The sequence below is a fragment of the Tympanuchus pallidicinctus genome, unplaced genomic scaffold (assembly GCF_026119805.1).
Source record: "Tympanuchus pallidicinctus isolate F22 unplaced genomic scaffold, pur_lepc_1.0 scaffold21, whole genome shotgun sequence".
Classification (NCBI taxonomy): domain Eukaryota; kingdom Metazoa; phylum Chordata; class Aves; order Galliformes; family Phasianidae; genus Tympanuchus; species Tympanuchus pallidicinctus.
The window spans coordinates 6636345-6660740 of NW_026294733.1; the positions used below are offsets into that span (position 1 = coordinate 6636345).

Consider the following 24396-nt stretch of genomic DNA (forward strand, 5'->3'; position numbering starts at 1 on the left):
ACACAAACGTGCCAAAAACCTCACACTAAACCAGTTGTATCATCAAACATTTTATAACCCCTCAACTACATGCTCCTTTCACCTACAAAAAACAGCTATTCACTTACACTCAAAGCTCTTCCTAGTCCTCTGCTCTTTTCTGTTCCCATTTCAGTCTGACAGGATTCAGGTGAAAACATTTCTTTCAATCTACCATCTGTAGGTTACTGGAATGACAAACTTATTTTATAGTCATTCTGACAGCACCTGAACAGACAGCACAATCACTTCTCAGCCTTTACTTGCTGTGATCCAACTGATCGCAGTTTTTTAAGCATCTTCTGGTGTTTGTATGACCACAAAGCCTTGCCAGAGCAGATGCAATTTTGAATATACACTCTTTCTTCAATGGCAATAGTCATAAAAGAAACCTGTCTGTGTTTAAGACAGTTGCTTTTATTTGTCATCCTTTTTTCTGAAATTATTCTAGTTTCCAAAAGGACTGCCTTTTAGTATGGCCACTGAGATCTCTGTGATCCTCTCTGTTATTTTCATCTCATTCAAGGGGACGCATCAAGATGGGATTTATTTTTTCTGTGTGCATTACCTTTGCATATTCATGGAGACAATAGACTTACGGCATAATAATTCCATTAGGTGGAGATTTTACATCCTAAGTTTCAGAAATTAAATTTTCTTAGCTGTGTGAGATAAAAATATAAGAATATTAAGCAGGACAAATTATATTCAGTATACTTATAAAATATTTAAAATATTCTAGTTTCTTCATTCTTATAATAGGAGAGGAAGAAGTGCAGGAAAATGAAAATGCCACCGTTGTCTGTCTTGAAGTTCAAATAGTCTCAAACAAAAGCACAGTTTATCATCAAAGACAGCTTTAGATACAAGCACTTTGAAACAGTAATGACCTAAAAGTATGCATGCTTCTTAGCATGCTAATTGCTCCAATTCTGGGTAGTGATAAAGTTCTGCTTAGCTCTTCTACTTGCACAGTGCATGCACTACATATTTAAAACCCAAAAAGCATCAGAAAGAGAATTCTAATTATATGTTTCATTAACTTTCAGAAAAATAGAATGCACTAGTGACTTTCAGGTGTCATAATAAATGCTGCTGTGTGCTTCTTCTTCCCCCTCTCCTCCCCCCAAACAAATTTAGTCTATTTGGATAAGTTTCCCTCTAGCTAGAGGAAAAAAAAATTCTGAAATGAGTGGAAGGCAAATACTCATTTTAGATCTGCAGGAAAAGAGCAAATGGACCTTTATATTTTACTTAAATAACCCTAGACACATAATATGAGCAAGGTTTATCTGAATGTGGAATCTGCTAAGACAGATATGTGATAAATAAGTTTTGAAAGTCTGGGGAAAAATATGAGGGTGGTGAGTTCCTTTTGCATTTTACAAACTCCTCCTACTTGGCAGTTTGTATCGTAACATCTAATATTTGATAATGCATAGAATCAATTTTAATTCAATATTTTAATTAATTCAAGAACAATACATAGGTAAGCATATATGAGGGGCTGATGAAATAAGGTATTTTTTCTTGTATTCATATATTGTACGATATGTTCAGACAACCTGCCGAGACAACAAAAGAACACAGAGAATTTTCACTACTCAAAAAAGGTTATACTTGTAAACTTACTGCTTATATTAATTTTTCCTTGAAGGAATTATAATAGCAAGTAATGTAATGCGTTCTAAAATCTTCAAAATTTCCCTCAAATTCTAAGGCCTGCATAGAACTCTTCAGCAAATCAAACAAGTATTTACCATGTATTAGTATAGCGCAGAAGAGTTTGTATAAAACAAAGTCTACTAAATGTGGCTAAACTTCTTGATGTTCAGAACATCCTTCTGGAGTTAAACTGAATTCTGCAACATAATTTGTCCAGACACCTACAGAATTGTAAGACAAGTAACAGGAATCTTTTCATAATTCTGTCAACCAGAGAAATATTAAGCATCAAGAAAACAGAGCTCTTTTTACAAGCATTCACTGAAGACAATCACAGAATCTCATTTCTTTTCCATCTGCCAACCTCCACTACCTCTTCCCTTCCCTTAAAGAAATTAACCTTATGATAATTTTGTTCCTGCCTCCAATTTCTGACTTGATGAAGCTGCCCTAATCAGGAAATGTAAAGCTAAAAGTCAAGTGCAATCAGGGATTATTAGGCAAGAAATATTTATTATGATAAGTATTTAAAGATATAACAACTGATGCCATACTACTCTAAAAAGCAAACTTTTTAAAAAGAAAAGCATTTTACTTTCTTTGTTTTTGTTTACCACACAAATAACCAAAAACTGGGTTGATATACTCCTATTTCATAATAAACTTATAAGACGAAACATTTTCCAGAGCAAGATTTAAGCCGAAAATTTTTTCATGGAATCTGACATTGTCATTTATTCTGACAGGAAATCAAAGGCTGAGCACAACTAGGAACCCAATTAAAAACACAGGATTTGCCATTTCTCAGATCACTTCATAAGCACTTGGGCTGATGGTAAACGAAGAAAGATTCTATTTGTTACATATGTACAATATCTACTCTGTCAATACTGGCTGTCAGCTCTGCAAAGGAAGATGATAGTAAATGATGTTCTGGACATTAAAGAGGAAGGCTTGGGTTTTGTACTTATAAGAAATTCAGATAGAGTTTCAAACAAGGTTACAAAACTCTGCATATTTTGAAGCTCATCTCCTGTTCCATTTGGAAATGGAACAAAGGCAGATGCTTATATTAAAATACCTTACAGAAATGCTTAAAAAACCCAGATCATTATTTTCAGTAGAGTTATGCTTTCCACTTGTATTGTATTGGATACATAATTAACAACCAATGTCACCTGAAAGCAGTGCTAAAAATTGACATTAATGCATAATTTCAAAACTGTGTAGTTGCATTTGTTTGGGCCCTTCGGATATTTAGCATGTTAAGTTCATCCACCCCATTTCAATAGGCTGGATCTTTAGGCACAGTCTTTAGTGAATACTGGGTAAATGATGTATGATTCTGAAAGAAGATGAGTGTTACTGTGACACTGCCTGTGTGTCAATCCTTCCTCTGGATATTGTTAGTTAGCACTACAAGCAAAGTGAATTAAATGCCATGCAAAGTGCATGCTGAGCATTTCCACAAACTGGGGAATTCCTACAAATGCCTAACATGATTCCTATAACTTTCCCATTATCAACTGCATACTAATTTCACCATCTAGATGAACTTGATAAAATAAATGAATTTTTATCCAAGTTTTTTGGTCCTAGAGCCTATAGCAAGCAAGACTTGACTTGAAAATTCACCCAACTGTTCTTCTACTGCTTCTCAAGCCCTGCAGCTAAGTGTAATAGATTCGTAGAATCACAAAATTCTTAGGGTTGGAAAGAACCTCTGAAGGCCATCTAGTCCCAGTTCCCTGCAATGCACAGAGACACCACAGCTAAGTCAGGCTGCCCAGGGCCTTATTTAGCCCCACCTTGAAAGTCTCCAGGGACGGGGTATCAACCACATCACTAGGTAACTTGTTCCAGTGCCTCACCACCCCCGCTGTAAAAGATTTTTTCCTTATATAACCTAAATCTACCTCCTTTGAGCCAGAAACCATTTCCCCTTGTTCTATCACCACAGATCCTGCAAAATAGTCTGTTCCCTTCTTCCCTGTAGTTCCCCATTAGATATTGAAGGCTGCAATCAAGTCACCTTGCAGTCTTCTCCAGGCTGAACAGTCCCAGCTCTCTCAGCCTGTCCTTATAGGAGACTGTTCCATTCCATGGACCATATTTGTAGCCCTCCTCTGGGTGCACCCCAACAGGTCTGTGTATCTCCTATACTGAGGACTCCATTGGATGCAGTACTCCAGGTGAAGCCTCACCAGTGCAGAGGGGCAGGATCAGAGCAGGTTCCTCAATCTGCTGACCATGCTTCTTTTGGTGCAGCCCAGGTTACATCTGGCTTTCTCGACTGTGAGGGCATATTGCTGGCTCATGTCCAGCTTACCATCCACCAGTACCCCTGAATTTTTTTTCAGCAGGGCTGTGCTCAGTCCCCCAGTTTGCATGAGTAATGGGAGTTGCCTCAACCCAGGTGCAAGAACTTGCACTTGAATTTGTTGAACCTCACGAGGTTCACATGAGCCCACTGCTCAAGCCTGTCTAGGTTTCTCTGGATGGCATCCCATCCCTCTAGTGTGTTAACTGCACTCTCCAGCTCGGTATCATCAGCAAACTTGCTGACAGTGCACTAGACCCCACAGTCAATGCCACTGATGAAGATGTTAGAGCACTTGTCTCAGTACAGACCTCTGGAGGACACCACTTATCACCATTCTCCATCCAAACATTGAGCCATTGACCACTCCCTGAACCCAATTCTGCAGCCAGTTCTTCATCCATCAAACAGTCCACCCATCAAATCCACATCTTACCAATTTGGAGAGAAAGATGTTGTCTGATAACAGTCAAAGGCCTGACTTGAAGTTGGGACAGATGACATCAGTGGCTCTTCCTTTGTCCAGTAATACAGTGATACCATCATAAAAGGCTACCAGGAAGCAGGATTTCCCCTTGGTGAAACCATGCTGGTATTTCCATATCAGTTCCCTGCCTTGCATGTGCCCTAGCATAGCTTCCAAGAGGATCTGTTCCATGATCTGCCCTGCCACAAAGGTGAGACTGACAGGTCAGTAGTTCCCAGGGTCGTCATTTTTACCCTTTTAAAAAATGGATATGATGTGACCTTCTTTCCAGTCACCAGGAACTTCACCTGATAGCCACAAATTTTCAAACATCATGGAGTGGCTAGGCAACATCAGCCAATTCCATTAGGACTATGGGATGTATATCAACAGGATCCATAGACTTGTAGATGTTCAGGTTCCTCAGGTGATCACAAACCTGATCTTCACTTACAGTGAGAGAGATGCTGCTTCCCTGATCCTCTCTTACCAATCCAAATGCATGAAGGCTGTGCGGCAAACAGTTTCATATATGTCAATGTCTGCACTGACACAGGGAAGATTGAGGCAAAAAAAAGTTAAGTATCTCAGCCTTTTCCTTGTCTATTGTTGAGAAAGGCCAACCAGTACACAGAAACCAAGTACCATGTTGGCAAATTGTTGTCAAAAAACACAAAGTTCTGGTGACAGCACCAGACAAGAAGGTATTAAAAAATATGATCTTTTGGTTTGTTTCTGTGTTCTTACCCAATACAGGAGGCAGAGAAGAAAAGATGATCTGCAAATTCAATTCCTTTAGCTGTTGTCCCAAGGCCCTGAAATTCATTGCGATAGCCCTTGACCTCCACGTAGCTGCTTCATCACTCTGTATATGGAAAAGCAATAAGGGGTTGCAGTCTGTCAGCTGTACCAAGCTAGGTGGCTTCCCAGTGGTGTCCCTCACCCATGCGCCAGGAAGACAGCAAACTTCTTAAGAGGGTCTGCTCAGATTACTGTATGTTCAGTTCCCTGTAGGGAGTAATCACCTACAACAATATCTGTCTGTTCTTTTTCAGTGAAGTAGCCTTGGTGTTAGGGGAAGGCATTTCCTGGTTTGGTTTTGTTAGCATGTTAGGACAGAGTGGGCTGTTACCACCCTCAGATGGGCCTTCCACTTCCAGGGCCTCATACTTGTCATACAGAGGCACTTGGAGGTTTGGAGCTGGCAAAAGAGTGTTTTCATTTGCCATTTTGGGCACAGACTTGCCTCCATCTGCTCTTTTCCTTTGTGTTCTTGCCTCTACTTTCTTTGTACTCAAAGCTGGGGAGAAAAATGGCTTAAAAAGTGGATGTGACATTTCTTTTTAACACTATCATAATAAACCAGATGATACATTCACCTTCTACTTGTGCATGGCAACGCTGAATTAGGACAATACATAGATTTGCTAATGAACATTTAATTGCCATGGGACTGAAGGTGTCTTGGTTTTTACACTATAATATTTTTTAGGCTGTGCCTATTAAATCCAAATGAATAAGAAAGAAGTCTTGATAGCTAGAGCAGGAAAAATGATGCGTGCTGGGTGTTCTCATTGAATTTCAATATTATTTGTAGTACACAGCCTGGCTGTTTCTCTGGCTTTGTGGCTGACATGTTCTTTGCCTGCTTAATTTTTAACTTGATCATTTCCTGAGAAGCACTGCTCACCAGCCTCTCTCATTTGCTGAGTAGCCTTCTGGAGCCATCCCCAGGCTCCCCTCTCTAGTCTTTGAGCCATTTGCTATGCATGTGATTTTTTTTATCACAGAAAGTTACATAAAGTCACATGCAGGAGAGAAGAAAAAGAAGGCAAGTTCTTGGACACTGAGAGCAAGCCTATGCACACTGGGACCACTTGCAGCAATTTAATGATAACACCTAACAAAGACAAATAAATGCCTGCCATGTTCTTTTAGAAGAAATAGATTTTAAAAGCTGTGAAATGGCTTGGCAAAGGCACACAGTGACTAGGGTGCCTTCCAGCCACATGCTCCAGGCTCCTTCTATCTAAAAAGTTCTGTCCAGTAATTAAAGGCAGTTTTCACCTTGAGCTCTGAAGAAAGAGAAAGAAAACAAAAGCAGTTTTAATCAAACGCTTTTTCATTCTCTGTCTGAGGAAAGGAGATATGGCTGAAGGGAGAGCATTTCCTTGTCCAGCTGAGGTGCCACACTGAAGCAGGCATTCCCCAAAATGTTCTTAATTAATGAGCACTTTAAACTGAGGGCCGATTCCAAGCCGGAGCACCACCACTGAAACAGTGACTGACTGTAGGCGTGCAGGGCTAGCTCCACAGATGTTGTACATTGCAGTATCTCTATCTGGCACTCAGTCAGTCTTCATGAAATTGAATTGCTAGGCTGACCAGCAGAATACTGCACAGGTTTCTGGTAGGAACTCCCACCCTTCCACACACACACAGAAAAAGTGTTTCATCTTCCATATCCCAATCCTCAGTTGCCTCAAGAACATTTCTCTAAACTGTATCTGTAGTTAGTTTACTCTTAAGAGTATTTTATTCTCCTTGAAAATGCTCTGATATCAATACACTGGACAAAACTGATGATCTTCCAGCAAAAGCCAAATCATGACAGCTGGAATAACCGATAGGAAATGCCATCCATTTTTCTTTTCACATGAAACATAACCCCTTCAGTAGTATGAAATCGGAAAAAGATGCTGGCACTTCTCACAGTCAGATAGGAAAGATGACCAGTGTTGTTGGAGTGAACATATTGGCATTTAACAGTTTGTTACAAAAGGTTCTGATTGCAACTGACAGAGCTTGGTAGATACACCCTGTTCATATCTTAGGCTTTTTGACAGGGATAGATTGAATCACAGTCATACAAAGATCTGGTAACAGAATCAAATATCACAAGTACCATGACAGTTCTCTATTAATTCTCTCACTGCAGGAGAAACATCAGCATATTTGAAACACCATTTGAACAAGAACATAATTTATATCTTAGCAAAGCACCTAAAGGACTTTTTTCTTTGATTATTTTCAAATGTATTTAGCCATCACCAGTACATAGTCACTAGAATCTACCGGACAGTTCCTAAAGGCCTTTGTTCCCCTCAGGATTAACACCGAAACTGAGATTGATAGAACTCTTCCATAAGCAGGTGCTCATGTTTAAGGTTTCTATCAGCTCTAGAATATAAAAAATACAACTGATTGTGGTATTAAAAACAGTTATTTTCCTCCTCTGCTTCATTACTGTGTAGTGGTTTATCTTCTTAGGGTGACAGAATGCTTGTAGATCAGATTATGTCTGAACTGAGACTTCACTGAATTAAGTGCAATCTTTTGTTGCTCTGAAGGCTGCATTTTTCTAGTCTTTCCTAGCACTAAACCCTCAGATAATATTAACTCTCAGCTGGAAACAGTCTTCTGTTTACCTGCCTGCCACTCCCTATACAGTTCTTTAACTCAGTAACAGGGGTTGTCAAATACATTCTGACAAATATTCATTGTGCTTTACAGTGCAAACCACCTGAAGGTCTGTCTTCACACTCAGTGCAAGTCAATGCTTCACTAGCATTGACTTAAAGTAAAGAGAGGGGAAGATTCCCCTGAAACATCATTAGTGTCACCAGAGAAGTTCACTCTAATCCTGATAAAAAAAAACAACTGCTTTTGCTCCCTACTTCTTTCCTAGCTTAGCCTGTGGAGGTACAGAAAGAAAGCAGTCATTATTGCATACCGAGACCAGGCTTACAAAAGCACCCGGAGGAACAATCAGAGCTCAGAGCAGACAGAGCTTTGAAAATCTGAACCCTAATCACTCTTATTGAAGCATCGAATGGTGCCAATTGGCAAGAAACATCAGGCTCACCAGCACACTGTAACAGAAGCTATTGAGCTGCAGTCCATAAGGCATCATTGTCAACCAGCAGAGGTACTGAATGAAAGCAATTTTTTAATTAGGGACACAAATGTACCTAACTGAAATTAAAAGGCATTTAAACCACACAGCCTTTTCTTCCCATTCTAAGGTGATTTTTATTTGTTAATCCAAGGTAAGGGAGTAATGACCTCTAATACCATAATTTAATTGTCACAGGCTTCAGGCACAAAATTAAAACACATTTATCTCTTTTGGACAATTACTGACCCACAGGAGGACAAAAACCCTCTGTTTTCATCCCTAAGCATTACTTGTTAATTGGTTCTATGGACACAGCAAAGAAATTTCAGCTCAAAATAGTTTGTCAGCACTGCCAGCATAAACCTAGGGGATGCTGTTTCAGTGCACCACAAGCAAACAGCTATCGTTTGCTTTGCAGATCAGTACCTATACACTTTATATGCATAAAAGCACTAAAGATCTTCCTTCCTCCTATAAGACTCAAAGAGTGAAAGTCAGTTGATAGTCAAGAACAGAAGTGAGTTGAGGCTGAACTGCAAGAAAGGAAAGGGGATAATCACAGAAATACTGATATTTGGTTAAGGAAAAGTCATTCTGTTCTATTTTCACTTCTTGCTTTGCTTGCAGCTGAGCGCAAGAACTCTGTCTATACACGCCCTTTTTGCTCCTACAGAATTTTATGTATCTTTGCAAGGTTACAAATGTTTTAAAAGCATTCTGAAGAACAGTTAAAGCAGATTATCTTCCTTATGTCTAATGAAGAAATGCAATAAGCAAAATTAGAATATGTTTTAGACTTTAAAATACCGAGAGTACTGGATGCTACAACCACAAATTATCCATGCTTGCTCACTGAAAAGATAAAATGGTCATGCTCTCTTGTCACACTTCTGCAAAGCATCCTTAATGGCTAAATTGGATGATTGGATTTTCTCTGCCTTGTAGAGTGAATACCCAAGTGACACAGAACCATGCTTGAACTCTATACTTCACGCTTGAACTACTGCAGATAGATAAAAAGGAAAACGAAAAGTTACTTGGTGTGCAAGGGCTTGCACAGCTGATAAAATTTAGAGCAGCTTCAAGCTGAGGGACCACACTTATATAATGCAGACAGAGTAATGAAAGGCAAGTACCTTTGCTTCCCCTTCTGCACACAGCAGTTCTGCTGGGAATGGAAATTGGCCAACCCAAGTGATCTTACCCTCTAAATGCCAGGAGTCACATTACATGTGTATGAGTGTCTGTATGTGCCCTCATGGAACATCTTAAAAGTGGACCCCAAAACAGATTTTCCCTTTTTAACACACCAGTAAGCAATTGAATTGAAAAAAATTGTAAGGGAAATCTAAAAATCAAAGAGTCTTTTCTTTCATCTCAAATCTCTGTGATTCATTTTAAAATAAGAAAAGCCTTATTTTTTAACCCTAATTTCCCACTTAAGAGTCAGCACACACTCTGGAAACTATCCAAGGGACTCCAGAGCAAGTCTAGAGAACCACGACTGAGTTCAAATAAAGCAGAGGTCGGGATTTGTTCAGAAACCAGAGCATGAAATTCAAATATTTCATTCAGAAGGGCAGACTAATTGCCTCAAATCACTTCTGGTAGCTTCCCAGCTGTGTGCTAGAGAACCACCGCTCCAACTGTAGAAAGTCAGAAATCTTGTTTAGGTGGGCACAGCATGAATGAAATCTTGTGGTTTGTCACCTGTAGCAAAGAAGTGTGCATTAAGATAATCCTTTCTGAGACATTAGCTTTTAAACTGCAACAGGACCATTGCCTTTGTTTAACAACTAACTCTTGCTGAAATCTCCAAGAAACAGACGTCATCTCTGTAAGGAAATAGAGACCATTTCTAAAATGTTGTTTACGCAACCCTGGCAGAGCACAGTCTGCATCAAATGGGCCTTCTAGTTAACATCCCATGAATACTGTACATATCATACATGTCTGCATCTTTGCAAGGCTTTGGTGTTCTTTTTGAATAGAAAAATTGTATAAAGTAGAGTATTGTTTCATATGAAAAATTGGGAGTTGATGGCTGAAAATCATTATCTTATGGTTTTATTTTTTTCCTATGATAACTTTCATGGTGGCTAAGCTACATTATATTTATACCATTTTCAGAGTCTGACTATACTGCATTAGACTCTGCATTTTTAGATGGGTATTTTCTACATGAAAACTTAGTGCTTAATCTTATTATTACCCTAGCAGATATGCAGCTCTAGAGCACCAACCAAGATTAATTAGATAGGCACAATATTGCAGAAATCTCCTCTAGTTTGCTACGTCTATCATTACTGACATTTCTACATTCAGCAAAAGATCTGATGAAGAAATGTACGTGATTAATGCTGAATAAATCAAGTCTAATGAGATCTCCTGGGAAACTACCTCTCCTTACACAATCAGAGGAGGAACATCAGCTGCTCTTTGTTCAGACGGAAGGGGTTACAGACTGGTCACGGGCTTTGAGAAAAATTTACTTCCTAGATGTTTGAGTAGCAATTCACTTATATCCTCTATGACCTGATAAATCCTGGTAAGCACAACAAATCATATACAACTTGATAACTGCAATCTGTATCACCAATCTGGTGAATACCACTATGTTCACCAGACTATGATGGCACTAGAATTTATAAATATGGATCAGAAAAACAGAAACTCAATAGCTAGACTGAGATTAAAGGAACTCTCCATACTAGCAAGCTTCAGGCTTTAAAGTCTTTATAAATCTCCCAGTTTTTACCACTTTAATTTTTAACAGAGTTATCACCGTGCAATTTTCAACTTCAGGCAGTTTTGAACAAGCTCGTTAGTTTAATTTGAAATGTAAAATAAAACAAACTGCCCCATACAGGAAGCTTCTGCAGGATAATTTGGAAAATTTACTTTTTAACAGAGAATTAATTTTCATTAATGTATTCTAAGGTTGTACAGTAAACTTTCTCACTTAATAAGGCATTGAAGAGAAAACAGAAAGAATCTGACTGTGTTTTTACTAACAAGTAACAAAACTTTTAAGAGTTAAAGTCCTCAAGGTGAAAATAATGTTTCATTGCTGACAAAAAAAAAAAAAAAAAATCCAGCAGATTTCAAGAAAAACAGAACTTAAATGGCTTAAGTTGAGTATAGGTAGGAAAAGAATGAATTCCTTGGGGCCACATGTTACTGTGAAGGAAATAAAGCTGAACAAGTCAAACAGAGGGAGAGATGTCAAGAGGCAAGCAAGAAGCTTTCAAATACCAGGCTATGGTGTAGAGTGAGTGACAGCCCTTACAACTCCAAAAGGGGCCTAACGTGACTGGAATCATTAAGGACTCTTGGTGAAGGAATGAATCTCTTAGGTGCATATGTATTCTTAATCTTCCCTTTTTCTGAATGCTGAAGATACGTTTCTTTCTAGAGGCTGAATGTAAACTAGAATGCAAACAGTGCAAAAACTACACAAAAAACAAGAACAAACAGAAAAGACAGAAAAGATAGTCATGGATTGGATTGGCAGTTTGATTGACCTCAGATGTTTGCTTTCTCTGGACCCGTATTAATTCTGGATGTGCTGACCATGATACATACTGCTGAGAGATGAAAAGCATTTAATTTTCCTAAACACAGTATCCTCAGATGTACAGTCATTTCAGGATGTGTGTGTTATTTCATATCTTCCCAGTTTTCTTTGAAACACACACAGGAGAAGAGTGGCATAAGCTGTTTTGCTGCTCCTATTACTATTTCCATTCAGTGGAGACCTGAGCCACCATCTTTCCACTCACGTCAATGAATCTTGACAGCTCTAAGATAAAAACCTTCTCCAAGAAAATTACTGTACATTTTTCCTTCTCTTTTAAATAACTGCATGTTCTTATTCTAATATTTTAAATGAGAATTTATTGAAATCAAGTACCAAATTGGTAAAGCTGCTAGGATGCAGTGTGGGCTGTGGGCTAAACTCCCCTTCCTGAGGATTTAGTGTTGGTTCAAATATTGGTTAATTGCAGAATATTAAAGAGAAAGGGAAACAGAGGGGAGTCGGGCACTTCCTTGAAAGAAACAAGTGCTTCAGCAGACTGCTACAGGTCCCAGGTGAGGAGCTGAGCCCCCTGCTTCTCAGGCATCAGAGGACAGGGCTAGTTCTGCACCAGCCACATGGTCATTATGGCAATTCTCCTCATTACATCTAAGTTTATGAAGCAAATCCCAGACCCTAAACTATTCAGTCATTGTTCTCAATATCTCATTCATCACAGAAGCATTTAGGTTGAAGGTAAGACCTTTCTGAGATCATCCACGACAATCTCCCAACCTTCCTTCATCGTTTTCTGCTTAGTGCCACAGCTCATTGACTTTTTTGGTTGAAAGACTACTGAGAATGTTGCCACCATCGTGATATTTACCATTAAAATATTATTTCTAAATGCATCTAAATAATTACATAATAAATGAAAAGAAAAAAAAAAAGAATATGAATCAACATAATACCAGATCACTTTCAATAAAGTCAGTCAACTTCATGAATGAATTATGGTATTCTCACATAAGGAGCCATGCTGTCACCTCCAGTGCATGTAAGCAGTCAGCAAGCTGTGATCACTGACAAGACTATTCTTTACCAGTGTCACCACTGGCTACTCCAATCCATTGAACATTATCAAAAAAATCTTATTTACAATCTTAATTTCGGTTTCAGTAGTTCAATATCCTACAAGATTTCACATTTTTAGCATTTTTTTTTCTAAACTTTAGATTTCCAGGTTTTTAGGCCACTGATGTTTCTTTTAAGGAGCAGTTAATGCCAGACCATTATGCATTTGCTACAAAGGTGTTCTGCAGCGTTTTCCCAAAAGGTTAGTATTTTATCATAGAATGGGCTGGGTTGAAAGGACCACAATGATCATCTAGTTTCAACCCTTCTGCTATGTGCAGGGTCCTCAACCACCAGACCAGGCTGCCCAGAGCCACATCCAGCCTGGCCTTGAATGCCTCCAAGGATGGGGCATCCACAGCCTCCTTGTGCTTCACCCCCCTCTGTGTGAAAAATTTCCTCCTAAACCTCCCCTGTCTCAGTTTAAAACCACTCTCTCTTGTCCCGTCACTATCAACCCATGTAAACAGTCATTTATCCTCCCAACCTTAATTCCTCTTAACAAAGTTTCTTTTTTTCAGGATCAACATATAGTTTTAAATGAGCTCATGCTATCAATATCTATCCTATTTCTATTCTAAGTCAAGAAAGTCACTCTATGGAAACGTTATATCGCAATGTACTCAAGAAATGTAGTTGCTTTTGTCCATTTTCTCAGCTAAAAAAATCATAGAGAACAGAGTGTTTCACTGCTTACTTAAATGCCAACTATTTTTGTAACAGCATGATCAAAACTGATTTTCACCATTAACTGAGAAATCATAACACTGAACCTTTTGTATTGAGTTACTGAAAAAAAGGTAGTTCAGCACTGAAATTTAATGTTAATGCATATTCATATGGTCTCTGATATTAATAGAAGATTTTATTTTCGAATGCTTAAAATAGATTGGATAATGTCATATTGTAAGTCCTAACTATATATGTATTGCTCCAAGCAGTAAGCCCTTGCTTCATAAAAACAGTTAGCAGGTATACAGAAGGAAGCTGTACAAAAATTCTTGTTAACTTTATGTGCAGATAGGAAAATATATTGTTGTGGACCAAAATATATTGTTGAGGATTTGGAAAGAGACACAAAACATAAAAATATTTTCACATATCTAGAACAAGGAAGTCATTGTAAAAGAAGGTTATTGTATTGTGAAAGTACTTCATAAACAAACTTGATGAAAACATATTTAAAATCCAGTGGGAGTCCAAAACAGTCAAATCTGCCTTCCATTACAGAGACTGCAGGATGAAACGCCACCAAACATTACAAAGGAAAACAAGAAGAATATCTCACGCTGAGCTATTACTGCCTGGAGGAACAAAACAGAACCACAACATGTTCAGTACAATGAAAGCCACTGGATATGAGCTCCAGGACTGGTAGAAATTATACTGCATCCTATGTCTACTTAAAACAATAAACTCAGAATTTTACCCTTATTTTTCCCTTAGCCCTCAAAATGCCAGTTGATTATAGCTGCCAGACACCAATATGGTGAAAGGACCACATCTGGCACCAAGGAGACTGCTCAGTAAAAAATTGGCTTGTGTTTCCAACAACTTGTGAATGGCCTAGGATTAGATAAAATGAAGTGAATAAAGATTAGAGAAAAATTCTCACAAATTCAGATTCAGTCTGCCCTACAGAGTGGGAGGTGGGCTGTTGACCACTTTATACATGCAGACAGAAAAAGTCAAAATAAGAGACTGAGTACAGTGAAGCAAGTTGGGTTCTGAGAGGGTCTGAGGAAACTTTCAGAACTGAGCATAACACACCAGATATTTCTGCAATCTTTTGATAACAAGAATGCACGTTGTTTGGACCCTGTTTTGATACAAGGCTATTTTGTTGACATCAGTAATCTACATTACTGTGGTAAGAATTCATTTACCCTGCTACTAATATAGGTCTCTAATAACCTCAATTTTTACAAACTTTAGCAAGTTTTACAAGACCAGAATTCAGTTTCTTGTCTGCTCTTCCCAGGGACACTGACACCCCTTTCTGAAGGCCCCAGAACCTTGAGGCTGAGCTCCAGAGCTCCAGACAAGGCTCCGAGGGGGATCGAAGATAGAGAGAAATAGTTATTGACATAAATCAAATATTACCTCTGCTTTGAAAATGGTCTCAGCTGTGCTGTCTGAGTTGTTTCAGTGCTCTTCTCTGAGAATCTTAGAAAAACTCAAGGGGTTCCTCAATACAACTGTTTGTCTTTACAGCTAAACAGCTCTGTTATTTCTTGAGGAATTATTCCAGACTTGGAATTTATGAGATACATTATCATTGCAGCTTGCCAGCCAAAATAAAATGCTCTACTTCAGGTTCCAGAAGCAGTCAAACTGCGATAGCAAGAAACTCCACAGAGACTAATTCATCATGCTTCTTAATAGGTTATATTAACCCAAACAAACAGGTGTGTTACCAGTGTTTTGCTGGCTTCCAATACCCAAATGAGCTCATTTTGAGCCGTTCAGATAGCACTACCTCAGCAACTGCAATGCAGCAGCTTGTAGCTCTCAGTAAGTACGGTAATCAAGTTTGATATTAATATATGAAATATTTAAGTATATGTGAGAAAAGGACCGACAATATAATTATTACCATGGAAGATTTTTTGATTAAATGACGCCTAAGTAATTAAAATGAATTATTTGAAACCTTTAGATTTCCAACTTCAGCATGTTTGATTAAATCATCACACAAAAATATCGAGGTCTTGCATTAAATAAACTATGTTTTCAATGTTACAACCAAATCTTGTCTCCAGTACAAAGAATATGCAGAAGATTATTTCATATTTTTTATCATGTGCTGAATTAATTAAACCTGAATGTTTTTCCTTGTACAAACTTTGAACATCTATTATTCAGTGTAAGAGCAGTGCATGGACAAATATTCTCTAAGAGAAGATGTGGCCCATCCCTGGGCTGGGCTGCCCCACTTACCTCTCCCCAGCAGACATGTGGGTACTTTGCTGTCAGTCACCCTATTCCCTCATGCCTGGCATGTCCTGCTTCATGGTGGTCACAGTGCTGCCTGACAGGGAGTACTCTGCAAACCATGGCCCAGCAGTGATGGGTCCTCTCCTGCAGACTTTCCTCCAGGGACCCTGAGAGAAAGAGCGAATGAGGCAATTTTGCAGCTGCAGGCAAAAGCCCTTCAGCTCCCTCACAGCCTACAGATGGGCCGAGGGCTCAGCCCCTGCAGGAAGATGAGGTGGTGACCCCCCTTCCCCTCTCATCCCCTGCACTCATCCCACCTCTGCTTCCAGCTGTAGGCCTGCCCCACCTGTTGCCACCACCACCCACCTTCTGCCAACTTTGATATGGCCAGTGACCCCATCCTGCCCACTGTAACACAGACAGCGCTGTATGTCCACTGACTTTCCTGGACCTCTGGCAGAGAAGAAAGGCAGCGGAGTAAGTATGTGGCCTGTGTCCCCAAGCAGGGAAGCGCCAGAGAAGAATGGCTTCTTCAACCCTCGTGCCAGAGAAGTGAGGGCTGGGAAGGACTCAGGGATACCCCAATACTTCCATTTTCACAGCAAGAGTTGCAGGGGGAGAAACTGCTGCTTGTCCATATGCTGCTGATCCATACAACTTATTGCACTGTACGTATCCTTTAAGAACTGAAGAAATAACAACAGCCAAACTGCATTGTAGGAAATAACACTGTCACAGTGGTCAGGTGAAATCCCTGGAGACTTGAAAAAAGGAAAAATCACACCCATTTTTAGAAGAATGGAAAGGAAGACCCAGAGAACTACCAATCTGTTAGCTTCATCTCAGTGCTGGGGAAGAACACGAAGCAGAAGCTCCTGGAAGCTCTGCTAAGGCATATGGAAGGCAAGGAGCTGATAGGGGGTAACCAACACTGCTTCACGAAGGGCAAGTCTTGCCTGACCAACCTAGCAGCCTTTTATGGTGGACAATGGACAAGAGAAGAGTCACTGAAGTCATCTATCTGGTTTTCACTAAGGGCTTTGACACTTGTCTCCAAATTGGAAAGATACGGATTTGATGTGTGGTTTGATCAATGGACGAGGAACTGGTTGCAAGTTCACACCCAGAGAGTGGTGGTCAATGGCCTAATGTCCAGATGGAGATGACTGATGAACAGTGTACCTCAAGGGTCAATAACAGGACCAATGTTCTTCAATATCTTCATCAATTACATTGACAGTGGGACTGAGTGCACCATCAGCATGTTTGCAGATGATGCCAAGAGGTGTGGTGTGGTCAGCACCCCTGAGGGATGGAATGCCACTCACTGAGACTTAGACAAGCTGAAGCAATGACCCAATTTTCCACACTCAAAGATTCCTAGGTTTCTCTTTTTTTTCTTTAAACATACTGTACACGTTTAGGTATCTGCTGGCAAGAAATGACAGCCAACTTTTATGATTCATAAGCTTTCTTCTCAGAAATCCCCAAAGCATCTGGTGTTACTCCTCAGTATTTCACCAATGTATTACAGTAAACTCTCCACTTTCCAGAATTACAAACGAAGATTGAAATTCACTTCCTTCTGTGCAACTGCTTAGTGCATACATTTTAATGTGATCTAGTCTTCTGTCTCTCCATTTTACTGGGTTCTGGCAAGCTTCATGCTGAGCCTTCCCAATATCTAATACTCCATTACTCACCTTATATTGTACCTTTTAATCCAGGAGAAACTGGAAAAAAGTTTGAGAGAAAGAAGAGACACATGCCATTGATAGGACAGACAGAAAGAACTCCGGTATTTTTGGCTTAAACACATAAATCTAATGAAACCACAAAAGCTTTCTTGCATTTTCAGGTAAGGAAATTTTTCAAATCCAGCTTTCTTACAAAAATCTTTCTTTTTTTTTCTTTTTTTTTTTTTTTTTTCCTTCCCCTAACTGATCAGCATTCTGTCCCTTCTCTTTCCCTCTCTTTCCTTTTCTCACAGTCATCAAAAATTTTTTAAGCAGCTCTAAGGGACTGGGAAATAGAATGGCAGTGTTTAAATTAATACCTTTCTCTTGTCAAAGACTTCACCTTGAGCAAAAGACTAAGTATCCAATTCTTAAAGAAAGTCATCGTCATATGGAACAGCAAGTTTAAGTCTTCGAGGTGTATTCAGGTGAGTTTCAGCTAATTACATATTTGCACTACTCATTATAAAGGGAAAAGCTAAAAATGAATGCACAGAAATATAAGTAACTGGTTTGAGGCTTGCAAATGGGAAAAAAATGTAAATCTGATATTTTAGGAACTTGTTTAAATATTTTTTTTTTAACCTTAAAAATATACACTAAGATAACCTGGGCAGTATAAAAGCACAGTAGGTTAGAGACATTGAAATGATGAACTTGGAGCATACACAACCTTGCAAAAGAATCAGTGCTGATACAGTGGTGCAATGACTATGACAGGTCACAGTACTGAAAATTAAGAGGTGGTTGTGGTCGGTCACAACATTTGGAATTCTTCCAGAGTAAGCCTTAGAATTTTTGAAAGAGGTTCAATCATTTTTGTAAGTGCTCCTTCATTTTTTATATGCCCACTCTGTCTTATTCTGCATTTAAACATAATACACTTGTGCTTTCAGTTTTAATGGATATCAAATGTTTTAATGGAATTTCAGTGAACTGTACTGTGCATTCCCCCAAACAAGGAATGATTCATTAGGAGCTGAAGTAGGTCTCTTTTTTTGTTGTAGCTAGCGAGAAGACAGCCTAGAGGTATATTTCATTAATTCCTAATACAAGTGAAGTTAGATGACTACAAGAAAAATGATTAACTGTGCTGAATAAGGAAACAGGTGTAATAGAGAAAATACGTTTCTGCAAACTAGGAAAGGAGATAGCAGGGTAGAATGTTATAGAAAGATTAGATTAAAAATATATAATAAAATTGTAAACACTATTATTGTTCAGATATCAAAGACTCAGAGCCTCTGGATAAGGGAAAATAAATACTGCTGATTGTTTTTTGTTTTTCAGTTGAAACCATTTTCTATCTTAAATTGCTAAGTACCTTATTGATAACCTGTAAAATGCGATCTTCCATTTTACACTCTAATGCAGGTGTATGCAGTCCAGGTAAGGTTCTCCATGTCTTTTGGTGATCTCTGAAAAAAGAAAAATGTGTGCAGTATTAAAATTAATGCAGTAGTAAAATTAAATCCTCATGCTATCTCAGGTACTTATCAAACTTCTTTATTAATATTACTTGAATCCAAATTTGTAAGGTCTGGAGCCAAATATGTGGGACACAAGGCACTGAGCTATAGCGACCTGTCCTTTAAGCTTCAGACAGAATAACTTGCAAGGCATAATTTGTGATACAAATGGTATAGCAACATAGGAACGTAAAGAATTACATAACATTATATTACACCATTTCCTGCATAGTTGTCATCATTTGTTAAACAAAATATTCCAGCTCTTTTTAGCTATTTTGCTTTTCTGCATAACCTAAGCCAACAAACTCCCTGAAGGCTGTTGTCCTGAATTCTCTTTTTATTTAATACAGAATTTCAGCTTAAAAAAAACCACCACTGATACAGCAGACACCAAATATACATCAAAATCTAATTTAATAGGCTTTGATAGAATATTAATCAGAGCTTTATAAATATAATAGAAAAACAAAACACACACACAAAAAGAAGCTAATGGGAATGATCACTTCAGTAGAGTGACAGATGAAACATTTTTGGGTACATTCTATTGTTTGCTGAGCAGTCACTGCAGTCACAGGATCTGAATGCTGGTATCCCTATTTGGAACAAATATATTCGATTTTGGGGAAAGAAAAAAAGAACACATTTCAGAGTGTGTATCTTCAGCTTTATGACAGAGAGACTTAATGACAGAAGTGAGTAAATATCAGTATATCAGCTCACAGAGCTTTAATTATAACTGTCAATTTTAGACCCTCAAATCTTGTTAAAAACACTGTTATACTGGAAAAGCTTGATTGCATAAATCCTGTAACAATTGCTTTATATGCAAGAAAGCATTTGTTAAAGGTGACACCATTTATATTCATTTTCCTGATCATCAACGTGTACTAGATTTTTTTCCAATAACATAAAATGTATAACATCATATCTTAAAATCCTAACAAAGGTGTTTTGTGCCAGCAAAGAAATGAAAAAGTATGAGCATGCATATATAATCTTCAGGAAAGCAGGTAAGAATTTGCAATACATGCTTGCACAGCTTTATAATTCTAATGCACAGACCACTTCTTTTCCCTCATCCTGAACATTCTAAACATTTATAATTCAATAATTTGCATTTTAAATACTGCAACTTTTTGTAAGTCAAAGCTAGACTCCATTTTAGTAGCAGCTTATTTCAGAATTTCTCTAAAGGAAATTTCTCATGCAGACTGTAAAAAGCTGAGATGTTGCCAGGAATGTAAATAAACTGTACTTCTACTGAGCGCAGGTTCCCTGATATAAACACAGATTAGTGGGATAGTAGGCATTTGCTTATGGAAAGGATAACAGAAAGATAAGTTCGCTGCTTATTTCAGTAATAATATTTTCCTGCATAATTTTTCAATGTCAGTCGTAACACTATGACCAGAACTCTACTACAACAACTGATAGCCTTCAGGGTGACTGAGCAACAATAGAGAGAAAGGAGATGGCAGAAGTTCAAACTATTGAACACCACTTTAATCTGCTAAATTGAAGGCTGAAAATATCTCCATTTTCAGTTCAGTTACAACGTAAGAAATAAGGGTAAGAAAGGTTTGACCTTTTTCTTGCCTGTGGTTTGGCCAGATCAACAATGAGAAAGCAGGCACGCAGTGTGATGTTCAGAGCATCCTGTTCAGGGACAGGAGTTATTTACCTTGTGTAGGAATGTCTGGAAATACAGCCCATTCATTTCTATGTCTAATTAGAAGCTGATGTTCAATGTAGGCAGGATTAACCTCAGGTTTGCAACCTGGTCATACAGGTAAACTGGGCAACACACAGCTCACTGAAATCACTTAGCTAACACACAGGATTAACAAAATCCTAAAACACATAGGATAACAAACTCTGTGTTCTATACCCTTCTGAATTGCAAGATTCCCTGTTTCAGAGCAAATGTTTCAAAGCCTTCAGGATTTCACATCATCCCTGTGAAGCTTCTGTCACCCACGTGCATTTCACTTGTAAAAAAGACAAGCGATACTTCGTGAAACAACTCATCTACTTATCAAGCACAAATGCGTGTTTGGTACGTATGAAATAGTTACCTTTTTCGGCATTCTTGGCTCTACACTTCGCAGTACTCCCAAGTATATTTCTGTACCTTTTATATAGTACCAACACTGTTTCTTACAAGTCTGAAATGATTATATTTTCACAGTATATTTTAGCCCCAGAAATTTAAAAAAACAGCAAACAAACAAACAAACAAGAAAAATATGTAAAAATATATATTACTAAAATAGCTTAAATATATATATACTCAAATTTATGTAGCTTGCCATTCACAAGTAGATTCACAACAACCTTAGAAACAATTGCTGCAGTTTATGATGGTGGGTAAAATGAATATAGAATGGACACCTACGGAAAACTTGGCACTGCCACCTTCCTTGGCCACCACTACAACAGAGCATCTGAAAGATCGGGCTGCAGCCTGTGGGCTTCATAGCTATCCATCCATCACCCACTGCTGCACTTATGCTACTCACCTTCTCAACTTCAGGACATTCCAAAAATGTCTCAGGTTTATGCAAAAGACAAGGAGGAGCTTCAAACTCCCTCAGAATGAGATTTATGTACTGTTGTCAGCAGTACCGTTTAACACAGTATTGTTGCTAACGATATGCTGCTTTAAACAGCCCCAGAATTGACTGCAGCCACCAATAACTCTTTCAGACTCTTCAGATAGGTTAATTTCTGTTTAACTGCTCCCATTGTGTTCTGCTTTTGTAACATACCTTACAAAAATTTGTTATCCATTAATACTGAGAAGACCCAAGACAGTTCAGCAGCTAATGCAAACTTCTTCAAGAAGAGAGTGAGGGCTTAGCAACTGATGGGCAGCCAGACTCTACCACATTGTTCTCTTACTTCCCCTCCTCAGAAGGACAGGGGGAGAAAATACTCACTGACAGTGTGATATGACTTGTTGAACACACCCATAACAATGATTTCAGCTCACCTGAACCAATGGCCTGGGAGAGGTACGTGCACAGGTGTGTAGTTGCCAGCCCATCCCTCAGTGGTCAGGCAAGAAATTGTGGGCAGAAGGACTATAACATGGGAATCAGTAGTGAATTAAATAAAGCATCAATCCATTTGCAGCAGTGATGGAGAATCTTCTTACACTTGAGAAACGTGAATAATGAGAACATTTGCAATATGCAAAAAATATTGAGTAATATATTATCAGAAGTCAACCAGTGTACTGGCTTAAAAGAGGCAGCCTTTTCTAGTGTAGCATGGATAGGAGATGTTCTCATTGCCCACTGACTTAATTTGAACATATCTGGAATTATCCATCATATTCCAGGAAAGTAAATCTCCCTGAAGGAGCCATCTGCTCCCACACCTCATGCCACAAAATGTCTGCCCCAGCTTTTCTTCTTACCAGTTCTCTACGACAGCTTTTATTTTCTGATGCAGAGGTTGCTGCTCATCCTTGAGGGAACGGGTGCAACAAAACAAAATTCCAAAACAACCAGATAGGAAATTGCAGGGATTAAACAAAGATTGATTTCCAAAAATTTATTACAGGCAATCTGAAGTTCATGAGTTGTTAACATAAACTTGGAAGTTGGTACAGGTGCACACAGAGTAACAGACTATCACTGCTTGAGAAGGCAGTACGGCACACAAGCATGGATTTGCCTGAGGAACTAAAAGGATGTGAAAGCCGCCTCCTGTACCTCGAAACACTCATTGCTACCACCAACCAATAATTAATCCCAGTCAATCAGCTTTCTTTAGATCTGTTTCAAAATATAAAAACAAATAAACAATACTAGCTAAAATATGACATAATAACAGTATGACATAATAATGTGAGTGTCAGCTGTAAATCCCAATCCCCAGGCAAAGAGTACTGAGATCAGCATCACTGTCAGCCTGGGTCTCAGCTGTGCCTTCAGGCAGACCTCCTGCACTGGAAGGCTGGGGAGCAACAATCATTTCATCAGTGAACCATCCCCAAAACCCCCATCTCTAAAGGAATTCATGTACTTTGGTTCCCAAGCACACAAGATTTCAGTTTCCAATTTGTATGGCCAGGAGAAATGGCCACACCAGGCTGCTGCCTATCTTTCATCCCATTAAGTAAATTTTATTCATTTTGACACATATTCTTTGTGATGGGACAGATGTACTGTTTTTACTGGCAAAGTTGAATGTATGAACTAATTATTTTGGTTCTCCACTATCCTACTGAGATAAAAGCTATGAATAAAAAAGGCTGAACTTAATAAATCAGTTGGCAATGCTAATCCAGTGTGAGTTTTGTGCATTCCTCAGGTAATGTAAGTGCTATGAAAAGATCTAGTGAAATTAGAAATGATGTCTGATAATAATAATGGAAGAAGGGTCTTGTTCTCTAATTATGAAATATGAATTTGGGAAATCTGACTTCCAAGGCACCATGACTTTGCAATTCAGTGCATTCTCAATGACTGATATCATAAATATGTCCTTTGAAGAATTCTTTGTTTTCTTGACCCACGTTATGAGGGAATCGTTCACAATTTCAAGATATGTGTTCACAAACTAATGCCTTAACTTGAGCAGAATTATTGCGTACAATTTCTACCATATAATAAGCATCCAAAGGAAGAACAGCAACACAGAATAATAATCCAGAGCTGGAGTCAGAATCCTCTCAAAGTGAGAAAGAGATCTGACAGAGAACAAGTTAAAGGAAGATCCCACTGATCACAACAGGGTTAAACCTTTCAATTTCTCTAAGGCATTAACATCAGATGTTTAGTATTATTCTGTGGGATCCTCATCAACATTCATCCAAATATTTCACTGACAGTGATTTCCAGGGGTGGTAGTATTTGAGTTTATAAACTGGACGGTTCTCACCACCAGTGCTACATTCAGGACATGTACGAGTCAATCCATAATATATCCCACAAAAGAACTAAATCTTAAGAGAACTTCAGTATGTTAGGAACACTTTCAGGTTACATACTTGATTTTTATGCTCCCTGAAATTTTCAAAATCCCATTACAACTGATTTCCATACTCATAACACTCAGAATTGTGTCAGCCCCATTCTCTGTTTAAAATCTGCTGCAAATGACAGATTTCTATAGGTATGCTGAATTGTCTGTGTAGAAAAACATAGACAATTGTTCATGCTGAACAGATGGTGTCCAAAGAAGCTGTGAATATATCACCCCTGGAGGTTCTCAAGATCAG

General features: G+C 38.6%; 1 long non-coding RNA gene across 1 annotated transcript in view; it reads right to left on the reverse strand.

Annotated features, from left to right (window-relative positions):
- Window positions 1-24396, reverse strand: part of LOC128081479 (uncharacterized) — a 178824-nt gene that overhangs the window by 69058 nt on the left and 85370 nt on the right. The window contains exons 4-5 of the long non-coding RNA XR_008207203.1: window positions 19016-19109; window positions 15959-16122 (exon numbers count right to left, since the gene is read on the reverse strand). This is a non-coding gene — a long non-coding RNA (uncharacterized LOC128081479). The remainder of the gene's footprint in view (window positions 1-15958; window positions 16123-19015; window positions 19110-24396) is intronic.